Below are 6000 nucleotides of genomic sequence, written 5' to 3'. Positions count from 1 at the left end.
AGAAGGCCCTGTACATACCGTAGACAAGAAGGCCCTGTACATACCGTAGACGAGAAGGCCCTGTACATACCGTAGACAAGAAGGCCCTGTACATACAGTAGACAAGAAGGCCCTGTACATACCGTAGACAAGAAGGCCCTGTACATACCGTAGACAAGAAGGCCCTGTACATACCGTAGATAAGAGAACGATGGTGACGTCCATAGAAGGAGCTATCAATAGCACTGCTAAAGTAGCGTCTAAAACACAGATGATTCGGCTGCTAGTGAAAGCAGCTGGGACACATCTGAGTATGACAGGGTTGCCATGGGAAGAGGTTGGAGAGGACCTCACTCAACCGAGGCAGGAAACATGGCTCAAACCGACTGGGGACTTTTTCATACGGGGATATGTAGTGGTTCGTAGGGACAGAGATGCCGGGGGGGGGGCTGCCACCTTCATAAAGCAAATACCTTTTTTTTTTTTACAAGATGCTAGGCAGAGGTATTGAACAGAGGTATTGAACAGAGGTATTGATCAGAGGTATTGAACAGAGGTATTGAACAGAGGTATTGAACAGAGGTATTGAACAGGACTATGTGGTGGTGGAGGTGTGGTTGAGGGGAGGGGCTGATAGCGGTAGTGAACTGCTATTATCCCTGTCGGATATTGGACCTGGAAGTGCTGGAGATGGTGGAGGGCCAGGATAGAAGTAAGGTAACGTGGTGTGGCGATTTTAATGCCCACAACACACTCCGGAGGGTGTGATGGAAAATCTGATTGAGATGAAAGATCTGGCGTGCCTGAATGATGGCCACAGGAACGCCATACTGTTGGTCTAGCACTGGGTGGAGCAAGTCAAGCCCGACAGAGTAGTTATTTGCTCTGATTTATGTGCCAGTGTTGATGAGTCTCCAGTCCTATAGGTCACGTAGCAGACAAGACCGACTGACTGAGGTGCTAAAACCACATGCAGGATTAGACAGATGGGTTACAGATAACAGTTAAATGTGTTCCCTGGTCAACACAGTGTCACTGACACGGCCTGCAACGAAAACATGCGGTCTCTCCTTCACTGCAGCCGAGGTGAGTAAGACATTTAGACGTGTTAACCCTCGCAAGGCTGCAGGCCCAGACGGCATCCCCAGCCGCGCCCTCAGAGCATGCGCAGACCAGCTGGCCGGTGTGTTTACGGACATATTCAATCAATCCCTATACCAGTCTGCTGTTCCCACATGCTTCAAGAGGGCCACCATTGTTCCTGTTCCCAAGAAAGCTAAGGTAACTGAGTTAAACGACTACCGCCCCGTAGCACTCACATCCGTCATCATGAAGTGCTTTGAGAGACTAGTCAAGGACCATATCACCTCCACCCTACCTGACACCCTAGACCCACTCCAATTTGCTTACCGCCCAAATAGGTCCACAGACGATGCAATCTCAACCACACTGCACACTGCCCTAACCCATCTGGACAAGAGGAATACCTATCTGAGAATGCTGTTCATCGACTACAGCTCGGCATTCAACACCATAGTACCCTCCAAGCTCGTCATCAAGCTCGAGACCCTGGGTCTCGACCCCGCCCTGTGCAACTGGGTACTGGACTTCCTGACGGGCCGCCCCCAGGTGGTGAGGGTAGGCAACAACATCTCCTCCCCGCTGACCCTCAACACTGGGGCCCCACAAGGGTGCGTTCTGAGCCCTCTCCTGTACTCCCTGTTCACCCACGACTGCGTGGCCACGCACGCCTCCAACTCAATCATCAAGTTTGCGGACGACACAACAGTGGTAGGCTTGATTACCAACAACGACGAGACGGCCTACAGGGAGGAGGTGAGGGCCCTCGGAGTGTGGTGTCAGGAAAATAACCTCACACTCAACGTCAACAAAACTAAGGAGATGATTGTGGACTTCAGGAAACAGCAGAGGGAACACCCCCTATCCACATCGATGGAACAGTAGTGGAGAGGGTAGCAAGTTTTAAGTTCCTCGGCATACACATCACAGACAAACTGAATTGGTCCACTCACACAGACAGCATCGTGAAGAAGGCGTTGCAGCGCCTCTTCAACCTCAGGAGGCTGAAGAAATTCGGCTTGTCACCAAAAACACTCACAAACTTCTACAGATGCACAATCGAGAGCATCCTGGCGGGCTGTATCACCGCCTGGTATGGCAACTGCACCGCCCTCAACCGTAAGGCTCTCCAGAGGGTAGTGAGGTCTGCACAACGCATCACCGGGGGCAAACTACCTGCCCTCCAGGACACCTACACCACCCGATGCTACAGGAAGGCCATAAAGATCATCAAGGACATCAACCACCCGAGCCACTGCCTGTTCACCCCGCTGTCATCCAGAAGGCGAGGTCAGTACAGGTGCATCAAAGCTGGGACCGAGAGACTGAAAAACAGCTTCTATCTCAAGGCCATCAGACTGTTAAACAGCCACCACTAACATTGAGTGGCTACTGCCAACACACTGTCAATGACACTGACTCAACTCCAGCCACTTTAATAATGGGAATTGATGGGAAATGATGTAAATATATCACTTGCCACTTTAAACAATGCTACCTTATATAATGTTACTTACCCTACATTATTCATCTCATATGCATACGTATATACTGTACTCTATATCATCGACTGCATCCTTATGTAATACATGTATCACTAGCCACTTTAACTATGCCACTTGGTTTACATTCTTATCTCATATGTATATACTGTACTCGATATCATCTACTGTATCTTGCCTATGCTGCTCTGTACCATCACTCATTCATATATCCTTATGTACATATTCTTTATCCCCTTACACTGTGTATAAGACAGTAGTTTTTTTGGAATTGTTAGCTAGATTACTTGTTGGTTATTACTGCATTGTCGGAACTAGAAGCACAAGCATTTCGCTACACTCGCATTAACATCTGCTAACCATGTGTATGTGACAAATAAAATTTGATTTGATTTGATTTGATTTGATCAGCACAGTGTCACTGTTAAATGTGTCCCCTGATCCACACAGTGTCACTGTTAAATGTGTCCCCTGGTCAACACAGTGTCACTGTTAAATGTGTCCCCTGATCAACACAGTGTCACTGTTAAATGTGTCCCCTGGTCAACACAGTGTCACTGTTAAATGTGTCCCCTGATCAACACAGTGTCACTGTTAAATGTGTTCCCTGATCAACACAGTGTCACTGTTAAATGTGTCCCCTGATCAACACAGTGTCACTGTTAAATGTGTCCCCTGATCAACACAGTGTCACTGTTAAATGTGTTCCCTGATCAACACAGTGTCACTGTTAAATGTGTCCCCTGATCAACACAGTGTCACTGTTAAATGTGTCCCCTGATCAACACAGTGTCACTGTTAAATGTGTTCCTGAAAAGTCACCATCCACATGAAGCCTTCAGGTAAAACAACAACAACAACAACAACAATAACATAATGATTATTTGACCTGTGTGCAATCAAAAGAAAATGGTATGCTTGCCAACTTGGTTAGTTATGGGATAAAATGAAATTTTTTCAACAAATCAACAGATCCCCCCCCCTCAGCTCGAGAAATACACTTTCAGTCAGTACAGAGTTAAATGAACCAAAACAAAATGTTTTGGACTGAACGCTTGCTGTCATCACCACTGTCCGTTTAAATATAGTGCGAAATTAACGCTCCTATAACAGGGTTCGTAGCTTAATCGTGACCCGCCCTGGGATTTAATGGTCCTGGGATAGCCTGACGGAAGGGATATTTAGATTAGTTTTCTGACCCCCCCCCCTTTAATGACACGCCGTTGAGTGTAGCCGGGGACAGGGACGCGTCTTACTAAAAACACAGGTTTGACCGACTACTATGTTGGTCTGTTGTACTTCAAACAATGTGTAGGCAGGTCGCTTAGGATTCAGACCTTCTCAAACAGACTAATTCATACACTTCAGAGGGACAATGAACTTTACAGTGTCCTGCTATTCAAATAACGTACATACACTGAGTGTACAAAACATTAAAAACATCTTCCTAATATTGAGTTGCATCCCCTTTTACCCTCAGAACAGCCTCAGTTCATCAGGTCATGGACTCTACGAGGTGTCGAAAGCATTCCACAAGGATGCTGGCCCATGTTGACTCCAATGCTTCCCAGTTGTGTCAAGTTGGCTGAATGTCCTTTGGGTGGTGGGCCTTTTGAGAGTGAAAAACCCAGCAGCTTTGCAGTTCTTGACACAACCATTCTACGACCATACCCCGTTCAAAGGCACTTAAATATTTTTGTCTTGCCCATTCACCCTCTGAATGGCCCACACACACCAGCCATGTCTCAATTGTCTCAAGGCTTAAAAATCCTTCTTTAACCCGTCTCCTCCCCTTCATCTACACTGATTGAAGTGGATTTAACAAGTGACATCAATAAGGGATCATATCTTTCACCTGGTCAGTCTGTCATGCGAAGGGCAGTTTTGTAAACTAGGTGTATTGATATACTGTAAATCACAGAAAGAAAGGGTTCTCCCTGAAACGGTGTTACGGTGACGCAGCGCCACCTTGTGGCAATTTATTTTAACATTAAGGTTTACACATAGAGGGTTAGATCAATGTATAAATGCCTACAATAATCAACAAAGACAATTCTTCAAATAGTGGAGGTGGGCAGGGGCACAATATAACAGTGTTCTTTGAAAACAGTCAAACAAACAATGTATTTGTAAAGCCCTTCTTACATCAGCTGATGTCTCAAAGTGCTGTACAGAAACCCAGCCTAAAACCCCAAACAGCAAGCAATGCAGGTGTAGAAGCACGGTGGCTAGGAAAAACTCCCTAGAAAGGCCAAAACCTAGGAAGAAACCTAGAGAGGAACCAGGCTCTCTATTGAGGGCCAATATGTTCCAAAATTCATAGATGACCAGCAGGGTCAAATAATAATAATCACAGTAGTTGTCGAGGGTGCAACAGGTCAGCACCTCGGGAGTAAATGTCAGTTGGCTTTACATAGCCGATCATTCAGAGTATCTCTACCACTCCTGCTGTCTCTAGAGAGTTGAAAACAGCAGGTCCGGGACAGGTAGGACGTCCGGTGAACAGGTCAGGGTTCCATAGCCGCAGGCAGAACAGTTGAAACTGGAGCAGCAACACGGCCAGGTGGACTGGGAACAGCCAGGAGTCAACAGGCCAGGTAGTCCTGAGGCATGGTCCTAGGGCTCAGGTCCTCCGGGAGGGGAGGGTGAGGGAGAGAGAGAATTAGAGGGAGCATACTTAAATTCACACAGGACACCGGATAAGACAGGATAAATACTCCAGGTATACAGACTGACCCTAGCACCCCGACACTATTGCAGCATAAATACTGGAGGCTGAGACAGGAGGGGTCGAGAGACACTGTGGCCCAGTCTGACGATATCCCCGGACAGGGTCAAACAGGAAGGATATAACCCCACCCACTTTGCCAAAGCACAGCCCCCATACCACTAGAGGGATATCTTCAACCACCAATGTACCATCCTGAGACAAGGCTGAGTATAGCCCACAAAGATCTCCGCCACGGCACAACCCAAGGGGGGGGCCAACTCAGACAGGAAGATCTTGTCAGTGACTCAACCCACTCAAGTGACGCACCCCTCCATGAGAGAGCCCCAGTAAGCCAGTGACTCAGCCCCTGTAATAGGGTTAGAGGCAGAGAATCCCAGTGGGAAGAGGGGAACCGGCCAGGCAGAGACAGCAAGGGCGGTTCGTTGCTCCAGAGCCTTTCCGTTCACCTTCCCACTCCTGGGCCAGACTACACTCAATCATAGGACCTACTGAAGAGATGAGTCTTCAGTAAAGATTTAAAGGTTGAGACCGAGTCTGCGTCTCTCACATGGGTAGGCAGACCATTCCATAAAAATGGAGCTCTATAGGAGAAAGCCCTGCCTCCAGCTGTTTGCTTAGAAATTCTAGGGACAATAAGTAGGCCTGCATCTTGTGACGGTAGCGTACGTGTAGGTATGTACGGCAGGACCAAATCAGAGAGATAGGTAG

The sequence above is a fragment of the Oncorhynchus tshawytscha genome, linkage group LG05, assembly GCF_018296145.1.
Source record: "Oncorhynchus tshawytscha isolate Ot180627B linkage group LG05, Otsh_v2.0, whole genome shotgun sequence".
Taxonomy (NCBI): domain Eukaryota; kingdom Metazoa; phylum Chordata; class Actinopteri; order Salmoniformes; family Salmonidae; genus Oncorhynchus; species Oncorhynchus tshawytscha.
The sequence above is the reverse complement of the archived record's forward strand: the minus strand, read 5'-3'. Positions refer to the sequence as shown.